Consider the following 14,210-nt stretch of genomic DNA (forward strand, 5'->3'; position numbering starts at 1 on the left):
ATGCCGCTTGCCTGGCGGCAAATGAGAAAGAGAGAACAACAGAAAGTGCCTTCATGTACACATAGATTTCGATTGTGGGATACCCACTAATTAAGTAAAAAACCGAACAAAATACTTGCTCTTCCCCAAACTGGAATGATTTTTGATAGACTGCTAGACAATATGTACGTAAAGAAATCTACGGGATGTCATCCGAAATCTAAAGCGTATTTTCATCTTTGGGATCCCATTCGCTTAACAAGAAATTCTATATACCCTATCATTACCATGTTAATAGGGTGTAAAATCCAACAACAAAATAACACGGATTGCAGTGAGAAATGCGTTGGGCAGTCGGCTTTTTAAGTGAAACAACGACGAGGAAAAAAACCTCGTTCCAGTTGCAGTTCGAAGCGTTCGCTGATGGTCATTCGATGGTGGGCCGGCCGATGGCTCTGTGTCCACGTTTCCATTTTTAGCAGAATACAAATAATAATTAGAAACTTTACCAAGAAAAGGCGGTACCTCTTCGGAAAGTACTCGCCCAGTTTGGAACTTTTTCACTCTTTGAAACTTTTTTGAATGGGGCGCCATCATTCAGACCATCATTCAAGTCCGTAGCCGCATCCTTCATCCACGAGGACGAGTCCACCTCAAAGATTTCGATTACCCATTGAGCTGAGTCAGAGTGTTGTGAAGTGGGACTGGAGACTACGAAATAAGGAATTCTTGAAGATAAATGGCAATCTAAGGGGAATGCAATAAAACGGATTCAATTTGCAGACACATTACAAACAGACAGAAGGATAAGGAATCGCGAGTTGCACCAGTCATAAGGAGCAATGGAAAGAAATTAAAGTCATTTGATACCGATGATGAAAGCATTCAACATTGAATACCTACAAAATTCGAGGAACAATTCAGTTTTTTAGGCTGATATTCTCCAGAGGCCCATTTAGAATCCAAGGCTCTCCCATATTTCAGAGAAGAGTTGTCATCAGTACGGATCAATTGCGATAGTTATCCTTCTGCCTTTGTCAAGAAGTGATACAAGCTGTATCAGAAAGCTTTAAAAGTTAAGCTTGGGGCGAAAGGATTAGACTCTTCTTCTAAGCCTCTCTCGGCATAGAGTGAAGATCTCATAATGGGGCTAATAATAATAGCAGACAGAATCACGTATAAATGCTATACGTTATGTTAATTTAATTGGCGAACGGTCTGGGTAGGGAATCGAGATCTTCATATGGAGTTTTAAAGCGCCTTCGAGGCACAAATTCAATGAATGCATATTAATATCACTCAGAACTTAAAGATCTTTCCCACCTCGAGCTGCAAGCTTTGAGGCCTTCAAAGATATTGGCCTATGGATATTATGTTGAAGAGTTGACGCTGGCCCCAAAAGGGAATGGGTTATGAGTCGCCTAAAGTGCTCCTGTGTGTGTTTGTGTGTGTGTGTGTGTGTGTGTGGTGAGAGTTTTGCATAGTGTGGTATACCTGTCGTATATGTCGTATGCAAATTTCTGCATCGGGTTAAGTGAAATTAGCGGCTGCCGGTGGAAAGCCAAGAGCTCTGCGGATGTGGGAGCTTCTGTTGGATACCAGATGGTGTTGCAACATTATACAAAAATTGGAGGCATGGCAATGTGTTCGTAATTGACTTCTAATCATCCACATTCCAGGGAAATGCTTTTGCTTCTGTTGGGGTGCAGCATATGATATTCATTCTATTTGACATTTGTCATTGTCGTTGTCATCTTTGAGGTCCTGGCACTTGCCATTGGCCAATTATATCATGTGCCATGTGAGTGCGGCATGTGTGCCCGCAAGGACAGCTGCATGGATCACAATGGGAGGCAGGAAGTGTGGCACTTCCACTTGCCCCCCCTCCCCTCAGTGGCGACGATTCAATTAGAGGGTCTAAGGAGGATAATTGGCATGCCACTCGAATGGAGAATGCAATAACAACCAATGGCTCAGTGGAGCAATGCAATGTGGCAACTACTTATTGGGGGGAGTGATCGGTCCTGCAGGATACATTCCTCAAAGTTAAGCTCCGCTAATGAGAACGGAAAATATACAAAATAACAAGGTCGAGGTCAACAGCATCCATTTATGTTATTCTTCAGCAGAATGTGTGCTTCATTCCATGGAAGTTGGTGTCTTTCGACTCTCATGGTATTTACAATTTTCAAGATACATATATGTATAGCAGAGCATAAGAGCTAAACAAGTGCCTTTACCATGAACTATTACAAGGGGATAGCTAAAAAGTAAAGCTCCATCTATGTTTTCGTCCATAACGTACTCATATTCAATGAATTTGCATGTCATCTGTTGTGTTTAAGCATTACAATTTGTGTTTGAATCAATAAATGTGTCAAAGAAAACCCCAAATCTGGGCTAAAGAAATAAACCAGAATTTTGTGCCGCTGTAAAAACACTTTCTCGGCAGGGCCTTGCCTGGAGACGCACACAAAAGCCAAGAGTCTAAAGTCAGAAGAGGATGTAGTTCTCTGCCTGTTCTTCATCGGCAATTTCTCTGCCTTTACTTTTTCTTAGCCCTCGGCGGCGGCTGCAGTTGCACAGGCACCTGTGTGCTGCCCCCCAAAATAAAAGTAAGCAAAAGTATGCCATAATCACATGTAACATGTCCTGTGGATGGGGCGTACGAGTGGGCGAGCGGACGAGTGGGTGAAATCTGGGTCTCTCTGTGTGCCATGTGCATAAAATCAATAATAAAATCTTCGAAAAGAAAGCGCAAAACATAACGAGCAATGCGACAGAGACTTCATCACGATGTTACGTCAAATCCACTGACAGAAAAATGTGCAGGAAAGTCCTGTAAATAATTCCAGAGAACTCCAAAGACCAGGGGCCGTAGGTAAGAAATTATCAACGGAAATTCGACAGATCTCGCTTGTTGGCTGGGTACATGTGTATATTATATATGTGTTAATATGTATCCGCCTCATTTATGTTCAGAGCAAGGAAGGCTATATTTTTGTATAATTCAGGCTCTGACTTGAAGAAACTATTAATATCTGATCATTAAAACATGGGGAAGCGATCTGTGGGGAAAGGAAATCTACAGCTTTGCTTCTCTGCATATATTTTTCAATCTTCGACCGAGTGGCGCTGTAGCATGACGCTTGTTTCTCTCAGTGCACACTGCAACTGCAGGGAACTGGAATAGTGGAAGCCAGTGATTCACATAGTGATTAGGCGACATCTGTGACGTGCTGTTGATGTATGTAGGTGCAAGGCACTCCAGCGGCTCTCTAAGTGCATTCACCCACGCATACACACACAAACACACACACACGGAGCACACACACACAGAGCACACACATGAACCGATGTATATGTGGGAGGGGCAACATTTTCGACTGAGCCGCACAATCGCCTTCGGCGTCTAGATTTCGTTCCAAATGCGCTCAAATGCGCAAATAAATTTAAGGCAGTGCCACGCCTGTATCTTTGGGCAACGTGCGGCAGAGTGTGCGTGGCATCGTATGTTGCACAGTGTGTTTGTGTTGCCACTAAGCCGATTTAGCTGACAATTCTGCCACAACAGGAGCAGCAACAATCACGAATAGAACATGTTTCGAGAGTCTGCCACCCGCACCCGCACCCACACCCACACGCATACACACACCCCGCCCCCATGTTGCATGCCACACACATTGCCAGATCGCGCAGAGCAGTGTTTGACATCCTTTTACATGACGGCCCCACACAGGAGGGTAAGGAAGGAGGAAGGATTCTGATGTGCAAAGTCGCGCTTTAATTTGTAATCCTTTCTGAATAAAATTTAATCCATTAGCCCCCGGATAGCACTGTGGCGCCCGCCCTATGCAGCGGGGTTAAGCTTCTCATAGAAATATGGCCTACGACCCCAGTGGACAAGTACTAGAAGCGACTATTATGATGTTGAACAAATTGTTTCCTTTTCACATTCATTCAACAGGAAAGTACAGTCATATCAGAAACCAATGAAGGGACAGAGAGAAACAGACAAGAGACATGGCTTTTCGACGAAGAAAAACCGTTTCTTGGACAAGATGCGGAAATCTATAGCCAGAAAGGGACGGCTACCCGAATGAACTTCACTTCTAAGCGGGTGTTCCTCTCTTCCTCACTTCCGCTCCCTACAAACTCCACAGAGCTGCATTTCGATTTAAGTCCAGCCAAACCAATTTTGATTGCGAGGAGTACAAACATCCCATTGGAATTCAATTGTTGATCGAGTTGATTTATTTGTGACCGCGAATCGAATCATGATTTATTCATCGCACTGCTTGCTGCCGAGATGCCAACTACCAGATCGATTTCTCCCACCCTACCCATTATTAAGTTTTCGGTTATTCTTGTGAATATTTCATGGCTGCTGGCTTCCGCCTGGAAATGTGCATCCGGTGGCTCGGAATGTGCTCGACAGTTCCCCGTTTATCTCAGGAGATGGCTAGTATCTGCGAAAGAACGTTGGGTGTTTCATGGACATCTGCACATGCAAAACCATGGGGGAAGGGGGAAGTGGGAAGGGAAACGATTCAACGAAACCGACGTCAAACGGTTGCTACCCAGCGACCCGGGCCACCGTTCCATGCTTTTGATTGAAAATAAACTGTTTGCTCTGTTTTCACTTATTCTCCACCAAGTTTTATGTTCGCAAAAAATGCGAAAATTAAACTGTATAATTGAATTATTGTTCCAACAACATGCCTATCCCTTTTCGGACGGCTTTTATGGCGATTTTTGACCAATAAATGTGCCAGTCATGTGTCTCAAATTTGTGCGGTGGGATGCAGGCGGAAGGGCAACACCAATCACAGCACCAGGAGCATCAATAGCCATCGACGAAGGCAAGAATTATCATCATCATCATCCCCGATAGCCTCGTGGTAGGGTGTATTGAGACTCAGAAAATATAATATCCAAGCACTCGTAAATGTCTCATCTCTGTCTTCTTCTTAGGTCGTAGTTCAAATTCCACCCTGAAAAAGTCTTGTAACAAAAAAATGTATGGTCGTTGCTCTTCTAACTCTTTATATAGTCTTTCATACATTTTGTGATGAGCATCAAATGGTCGGGACACTCTCTGCCCACGTAATCGTCAACCTTTTTGTTGTTTTGGTGGGCGACAAAAAAGTGCGCTTTGATTCAGAATTAAAAGGCGCAGAGTCGCATACAAAAACACTTGTTATTTGCAAACGAACTTCAGTGGCGCAACAAAAAACTAAATCGAATTACAAGGACATGCATTTATTTATATGTATTTATACTTATTGTATATTGTATATTCACATCATACATCCATAACCAGATGCACATACATATGTACAAGGTATTTATTTTAAGATGTTATCATGAGATGCGGAAATGCAATGTTTGCTGACACAAAAATAGAACAAAGGGTAGATGCTAATTGGCTTCCGCTCCAAAGGTATCTCGGGATAAAAAGATGCAATCGCAAAATGAAGAATTTCCGTGCTTTCACTGGAACCTGAACCCCGGAGAAGGAGGCACACAGCTGTGGGGAGGTGGAGGTTTTAATTAGCTATGTGGCGTCCCTGGTAACGGAATGGTAAGCACAACCTTTTGCGCCACACTAATGCTCAGAAAATCAGTCTGTTAGTGAAGAGAACGAGTGCTGAGGCACAAAATACGGTCTCCCGCAGGCGGGCTCATAGTATGGTAGTTATTTCATTAGCAAAAGACCCACACCTAATACCTTACCTTTCATAAAAATCAGCCGCACTGTTTATGATTCTTATTCTTATTCTCGGAATTCCAGCGGTATGTGGCAATGTTGGGGAATCTCTATGCCAGCTCCTCAACTTTCATTACACATGGTTTACTTTTGTCTTGACTTCAACAGGTCATATTGAATACTTTGTCTCCATCTTTGATCATCATAAAATGTGGCATCACGCTTCAGGAAACCCTATTGAAGTCTGGCAGCGCTGTCTAAAAAAAATCCATTTTTTTTTAACAAAGAAAAGCTTTTAATCAGTATCAAAGTCCGTACAAAGCCTTCCTTCAAAACAATACAAAATATGTAAAATGAAAAAACGTATTAAAAATTTGCTGAATCTGTCGGGATTTGGTGTCAGTTGCAATTCTAACTTTATACTAACTTTATCTTAATTCCTTGCTTTGGCTTCAACCAATTAGAGTTTCCAAAAACTATTTCATCCATTCGGATATCTCCTCCCCTTTTTGCTGGGAAAGGGAGAGGAGAGGCCATCCACATGGCAGTTTATCATTAGTAGCAAAATGCACTAAAATCAGAAAATCCATTCCGAAATAAGTCTAATAAATAATTGATGTGCATAATTTATAGATATATAGGTACATTCGCTTAATATATCGCTTAGTACAGATTTCAGTATGCAGTTTTGAGTATATTGGAATTGTGGTAAAACAGTGAAAATGATGTATGAATGAATCATCGGCCCAAAGAAACTTTATCTTGTAAATTGTCTTCATTGTATTTCCAAACAAAACCTTTCAATCTTTCAAAATATGAAATACAAAATTCAAGAGTTCAATAAATTTGAGAAAAAATCTTAAGAACTTGAGAGCTAAATGCTAAATAAAGATCGATGATTGATGAGTGGGCATAAAAGTGTAATGATATTTTGGGATTTGTTCATTGGTTCATAGGCAGTAATAGTAGAACCGTCTCACTCTCTTACTATTCAGAGTGCTGTCCCACCAAATCAAGTGTTCACTGTATCCGCACCGAATCACGTTGTTCATTGCGATCGTATCCAGTGGGGCGGGGCGTACCCGTAGCATTTTGTTTATGCCTCCCCGCTCTTTGTTTAGACACTAGCTCCAGCAGGCGATAAACAAAATGTTCAGGGTATGGGAAATATTTGCACATTACGTATACGCCCGGTGTTCGACAGGGGGCCAAAAACGCATCCGCATCCCCAAGTCGCATTCAAACATGTAGTTGTGTCTCGCATACAGTCTTCCTCCTCATTCTGAGGTCTGAAGACGACGACAAGTTCACATTAACATTTCCTTGCCGGTCCCCTGGCCCCAAAAAACGGACCCAGAAAGTGCCACAAGTAGCACAATTTGATTCCGAGAACGTTTAAGAACCACCAGGGGCTCTCTTGGGGGTCTGTGTCTGTTCCAATAATGAGTGGAGAAGGTGCCGGAGCAGGTGATGAAAAATGTGCCCCGGCAGTCCGCGAGTCCGTAGGTCCGCCGCTGCAGTTCATTAGAAAGTCAGGGCCGCTTACAGGCGCTGCTGCACAGCAGCACAAAAACACTTCACGACAGCACTTTGGACACTGCTAACGAGCACAGACAGATACAAATATACACAGATGCTACCACACAGATGCACAGACACACACTCGAAATATAAATACAAAATGTCGTTTCCTTTCTTGGTCTTGGTCTTGGTCCTGGGTCTTGGGCATTCCGCATCCTGCCATACACACGATGCAGATGAAGGCAGCAGAAGGAACTTTGTGAACAAAAATGAATGCAAATTTTTTTTAAGGGGTGTGGGCGCCGGGTGGTTGGCAATATAAGGGAAAATGGAAATGGGAACGGTGATGGAGGCGTCGCTGGAGTGAGAGTATTTATCACACAATGGGAACAGACGGAACCCTAGATATTTGTACAGAGAGTAGCATGAGTAAATATTTGGCTCGCAAATGATTAGGATATAGATATGCTACTGCCACAAACACTGCCACTGCCACTGAAAAATGGATGAGCAAGAAAAGGAAAGGAAGATGTAAAGACCCTGGAATGCCTTCAGGTATTTGCCTAAATTAAAGATCTGATCCCAAAGTTTGCTTCATCGGAAACCATTTTCAAGAACTTTTCTAGATTCCCGTGAGCCCCCGAAGTAGAATACCCCTCTTCCGACCACGGTATTTTCCAAATAACAATTTGAGTTCCAACTAAATTCAGTTCATCCAAAACGTTGGGCATTGCGTTTATAAATATTGAGATCCGAGAGTGGCATCTACGGATGCATTTTCTGGTATGCCGCAATGCCCACAACAAGCTCTGACATGGACAGCGCAATAAATTTTCTGTTTGCGGAGCGCTTTTTGGGTGTATTCTTGGAGAAAAGAAAAACAAACCACAAGGAAATGTGGTGCCAACAGTGTCTGCCACCGAACTAAGGAATGTTAAATTAAAAAAAATATCAATTAGTTAACCACTATTTTCCATGTGCACTGTATGGATTATTAAGAGATACACATTTTAGAGTTGAAACCCAAAAATATGATTACATTTATTTATTCTGACAGCATTTTGCCACTTCTTTGCATCTTCAAGAGGTGTCTCTAATTATGTGTTATTATACAAAGGATTAAATCATTGAACTTTCACATCAATTGCATTAATATTTCCATTATATGTAACATTAAAATGTATTCAGTAATAGGAATTATGAGTTAAATCGGATAAAAGGTACAGCTAACACTATACAAAAAGGGACATTTTGCCAGTAAAGGACGGATCATTTGTAACGTTTTTCAAGAGAGAATAGACACTTGCATGTGGCAGCTTAACAAAATTGGAATATAAACCATAGAAAGTTTCTTGGGAAACAATGGTTAAAAATTCGACAAAGAAAACAAGCTGTTGAAGGCGTTCAATCTAACATAAACAGAAAATACTAAAATAGCAAGCGAATCTAAGTCACTTTAAATGGAAGAATTTTCAAAAATTTGAGACACTTATTGGACACTTAAAGAATAAGCGAACATTTTTCAATGCTTCTGCAGTGGCATTTTGGATATATGGCTTAAAAACTATTACGATTATTCCATTGCAACTACACCAAAGCTACCCTTATAATTTTCGTAATTAGTACCAAACAAGAACAGGCGGGGGGGACCATAAAGAATGGCCGGCATTTACCAAAGGCAAAAACCATAAATGTGAAAACACATTTGAATATTTTCGTGCAAGTTTGGGCAAACATTTCTGTTAATCCGCTGGTAAATAAGTGCGTGTTTTTTATCTCTGAAATTGTAATTGGCATTTAAACTGATTAAACAGTCCCTGGGCCATTGGGATAATGGAACACTCACCCAACTATGGCCTTTGGCGGATGGCTGTCCGGCCTTCGGCGTTCGGCTGTTGTCTTCTTTTGTTGCTCGATGGTTTTTAATATATTTAACTGTTCAAGTTTTTATGGTTTATTAGATTGGAACTATTTTGTTGCTTATTTATTTTTGCGATTTTAATATTTTTGAAACACTTGCAAACACAACAACAAAAATAATCAACAATTGACAATATTTCGCTGCACTTTGATAAACATTTACAAAACACACAATATTATTTTTTTAAATAACCACAAATAACGGCTATGTCTCACTGCACTGCTTGTGCACTGTTTTTACACTGCTTGACGCTGCTTCTGCCTTCGTAGCGTGCGCCACGAGTGCCGAAGCCGTTATGACAGAATCTTGCGAGCATCTGAGCAACTTATCCTTTCCCACGGCACCCGATGGCGGTACCGCACCCGAACGCGGCCTGGCCACCATCCGACGCAGTGCACGAACAAGTGCGAAATCATCTCCGTCTCTGTCTGCCGTTTTGGCCGTACTGTGGCGTGTTTCGTGTTCGTGCTCGTGCTCGTGTGCGGGTGCAACTGAAGGCATTTAACGGCCAAAGCGATAGCTTAGCTGCACGCTCTCTCCCGCTCTACCACTCTGCCATGCTCTCTTCCGCACTGTCCACTGTCTTTTTTGGACACCACTATGACCTCTCCCTTACACTGCTTGCGTTATTAGTTGTACCATTTGTTTGCCTTGTTGCTTACTGTTTACTGTTGTTCGGCGGGGTAGGCAGGCGGCCGAGGTATAAAAGTGAAAATAAATTCCCGTTACTACTAACACAGATCCATGCACATGCACGCACAAACACACTGTCGTGCGTGTTCGTCGAAATAGAAATGAGTGCCAAAATCCTAAAATACCCTTTAAGATCTATCGATATTATGGGAGCAAACCGAAGCTTGCCATGCGCGGATCCAAGACATACTGAGGTGCGCTGCCGCATTACTGCCGTATATAGATATAGGGAAGAATAACTCCGTGCTTATATGTGCATATATTTATACATATTTGAAGTACACATAAGGCGTCGTCAATTAGACAAGGAATGACCATCTGGGGCTAACAAATACAGGCTACCCATTGAAGTTTGGGGTGAAGAACCTTTTAAGGGGTATTTCAGAATCTAATTTTAAGTCAATATTTCAGTAAAAAATTCACTGGAGTGCTAAATACTCCTTGAAGAGTTATTTGTCTTATTTGATATTCTGATTTCGACATTTATCTACAGGTTCAACTCCATTTCAAAGGCCCTTAAATATAGGCAACATTCAGCGGCTAGGATGAAAGCACAGCATATACCCTTCGCTTACATTGCTCTATGCTACCTCTAATACACTCGCACAGCGTATTGCACTTTCTGCCGCACCACTTCCAATCCAATGAGTAGCATACACATATTCATGATCAGCATAAACAGCTGTCTATGTTTCAGACAGTTTGTTCTCTTTGTGCAGGAAGTATGTGTATTTGAAACCAGTGGGTTTTTTTAGGCCTTATATCGTAGTTTAAAAGATTTAAAGGTGAGCATTGGATTACCATATCAAGTGCGTGTTATCGTAAGAACTAGCGAATGGATTATTATTTCCCATACAGTGCCTAGCTAAGGCCTTAAGGCTTTGCCTGTTGTTTGGACATTCAGCTGGTAGACAATCCAAGTGTATTGGGGTGCCATCAATCTGTCTCGGGGCTTGGGACAAACATCCATCTACTGGGGGCCTGCTCCAGATTCTTCTGCCGTCCATTTTGCTGATGTCAATGCGCGCGCACGTTCGCTGAACTATATTCCCACTACTTGCAACGCAGACTCGGATCTGCTGCTTGCCGCAGCACGTGACTGACGCCGGCGCTGCATCCCCAAGCTCTCCGACCCAGACCCAGACAGTGGCTGCAATACTCTATATATAGGCCCACACTTCATTTCCTATGTGCGGCACACGAGCATACGAGCATACCCGAGCATACGAGTATTTTGGGCCGCTTCAATCTGCCTGTCAAAGGCACACGGGGATATGTGCCCACGTCAATGTGTGGCAATGTGGCAAGAACAGCGGCACAGTTGCAGCATCCACAAGAGTTACACCAGAGACCGACGTCAGTGCCCTTAACATTGGCCTAGTCACGTTTCCTCTCCTCGCATCTCGTGACGTGTGGCATGGCATGGCATGGCGAGGCGGGGCGTCTCCTATTCGTACTCATCGTTCGATTCATTTCATTTCGATTCGTCCCGTTGCACTCACATTCCCTAACATTTCGTTATTGCCTTTTGTTCATTTGGCTGCCCTGTGAACAGGAAATGCCTTACGGTATATCCGGACTTGGGGCTCCTATACTTATTAAGTCGTTTACAGAGTATCACTGTGGTCTGAAGCTGCGTCTACTCAAGCATTTGCCACTTGCTTTTCCATTTCAGCGCTGGCCTAATGAAAGGAAAAACAAGTAAAAGACGGTTGCAAATCGCGAAACCGAAGCACCAAATACCCTATATAGCAGTCGTCAGCAATTGGATGTTATTGTCCGATACCAATATACACTTTCCAGTCTACAACTCCTCCTCATACCCTATAGATTCTACAGATCTTCAGAAATATGAATACTTCGTAATTTTTTTTGGAAAAAAGTGGAAACCAATTCTGTTCCCACCACAACTAGTCGAAGGACACTACGCATATTACAGTTTTCCATCCCCGCCCCCCGTTGGAAGTGTATACAAATGGGAAGAAAAAAGTGTGCCACCATCGGCCTGCAGTGTTTAATTACGAGTATAGTCACTGACGGAACGACTGCCTGCGCCGTCGGGCGCACTGGAACCACTCTCTGAATGTAATGCGGTCAAATGTGGGGCTTCTGCACAACACGCTCATAAATCAAATGCTGAGCACCACCATAGATGCTCCCCTCCTGGATATTGCTGTTTGTTTTGGCAGAAATCAGAAAGCAGGAAGGAAAGTCAGAAGTCCAAGAGTTACGAGAGCTACGAGAGCTACGGAACACAGTGGGAACAATAGAAAGACAAGCTCCTCTCTGATTTCAAAATAGTTTCAGGAATGGATACAGTACTTTAGATAGCTGTTAACACTCACTAAGATACTCTTCAATACTCAATGAAGCCAAAGCCAAAGACTCTTCTCAGCGAATTTTAAACAATAAGTTGAATCAGTTGGTTGTCCGCTTAGGTGATCGTTCACTGTAGTGCCCGAGACTGACATAGAACCCGACCCTGAACCATGGCTTTCCTCTACTATCTATCACCGACTTATACCCGGCTTATCTGGGGCACTGATGCAAATATTATTTACAGATTTGTTTAATTATTTTCCCCGTTGGGTTTATTTACACGCCCGACGACTTCGGCGGGGGGACACGTCTGGGGACTTGGGGGCCTAGGGACCCGAGGCTATGCTGAGATCAGGCGTCACTGAGTGGCGGAATGGAACTGAAATTGAAATGAGAGACGACTGCAAGCGATGCCCATCCCAAAAGTAAAGGCCACGCCGGTGGAATGCCGCAATGAGAAGCATGAGAAGCAAGTGCACTGGGAGAATATGAGATACATTTTGAAGCAGAGAAATCATCCAATGGATCCATCCTTGAGGGTACGAATCTTGTTTCCCATTTTTCTCGGTGTATAAAATCAAAGTCAGCGCAAGACGAGAGATTTCTACACCCACAACAACTAAGAACATACAACAATAAACAAAGAGTGAATGAAAATAAAACGCAACAAGAGAAAAAAACCAAAAGATGCAACTGCAACAAGATGTTAGCATGGAGCAGGAGAGTATATGGGGAATACGTCAACAAAAATCTAGATACATTTGCATCTTGCAGGTACTTTTTGCGCACTTATATGTTAAGATACTTTTCCTTTGCTGTAGAAAATTACGTCATCTATATTTACCTGTTTGTCCGATGTTACCGATTACTGTATTAATCGCGAGTTCCTTATCGCATTATCATCTTTTTAATGGAATTGATGGATTAGAAGGAAAGATTAGAACAAGGGATCTTCTGAAATGATCATAAATAGTTGCAATCCATTCATGATTATGCACACCTTTCAGAAACCTTTTATTAAAAGACAGCTCGAGAACTAATCTTCATCTAACTGTTGCTTCTTCTAGTTGCAATAACAGATTTCTTCCTTTATTTTCAATGGACATTGTCTAGACTATCTTCAAACTGATTCAAAGCGCAGCAAAATGGTTCCGCACTGAAAGATACTCGCATAAGATATTTTTTTAAAGGAAAAACAAAGTTGAACGAAATTAACCTCAAAGTCGGTGGCAGGTGGCATTTGACTTTTGGCGATGGATTACCGTCATTCCGTTGTGAAATTCACTTACAGTGAATGTTCTCCCCAGATACCCAGGCATTTCCTGGGTGCGAGAGGCAGATGAAACAAAAGGCAGCGCATCTGGCGTCATCTCATACCCGCTCCTCGCTCCACCTGCTTCGCCGTCCGTTTAGTTGAATGGAAATATAAAGCAACTAAAGCGTTGAATAACCCTAGAGAGGGGTATGCTGCCTTTTAAGTCCGTAGCCTAACAGTGAAGGCGCAACAATATATCATAGAAGTTGCTTTTCGAAGTACTCACCCTTGGATCCGCTGAAACCACTCATCAAAGCACTTTTTCAACTCGTCTGAAACGAGTGTTTTGGGGGCTGTTGATGCAATGTTGAATGCATCTTGGTACCCTTATGGTACGTCATGGTATGTCATATGCCAATATTGCAATAGCCAATCCCGCACAGTATCCATTTTTTCCGGTACAAGATACCTTTTTGGACGGCACTCACGAGATTCGTTCTGCAGCGAAGGACGTACACTACTGAATTCGTTTAACCAGTTTTTCGCAGTAGCAAGGCATGGTGCGTCATCACAAAAATTTGAAGTAAGTTGATCTAATGTTTCATGTGCTAATTCTCTCTCCCAACGATGAACTTTTCGTTTATCGTTAAAGGATATACAACGGGACCGTAGAAGAAAAAGTTCTAAGAATGGAAGTGGAGGTGCCAATTTTGAGCTGGTCATACTGAAAATAGCCGAGACTATGGACGTAAAAAGCAGCCCACGTAAAATAGACTACATATCTATATATCCAAACTATTTTTACATATATG

The 14,210-nt window shown here is 42.4% G+C and overlaps 1 protein-coding gene across 6 annotated transcripts in view; it reads right to left on the reverse strand.

The window, feature by feature from the left end:
* Positions 1 to 12,511, reverse strand: part of LOC108153499 (PDF receptor) — a 41,650-nt gene extending 29,139 nt beyond the window's left edge. The window contains exons 1-2 of one of the 6 annotated variants that reach the window (XM_033387023.1): positions 12,386 to 12,511; positions 9,057 to 9,276 (exon numbers count right to left, since the gene is read on the reverse strand). The gene's annotated coding sequence lies outside the window, so the exon portion shown is untranslated. Of the gene's footprint in view, positions 1 to 5,715; positions 5,947 to 9,056; positions 9,571 to 12,385 lie in introns of those variants that run through there. The other 5 variants (XM_033387024.1, XM_033387025.1, XM_033387027.1 and 2 more) reach the window with 5 other exon arrangements.
* Between the last annotated feature and the right edge of the window lie 1,699 nt (positions 12,512 to 14,210).

This window comes from Drosophila miranda, chromosome XR (genome assembly GCF_003369915.1).
Source record: "Drosophila miranda strain MSH22 chromosome XR, D.miranda_PacBio2.1, whole genome shotgun sequence".
NCBI lineage: Eukaryota > Metazoa > Arthropoda > Insecta > Diptera > Drosophilidae > Drosophila > Drosophila miranda.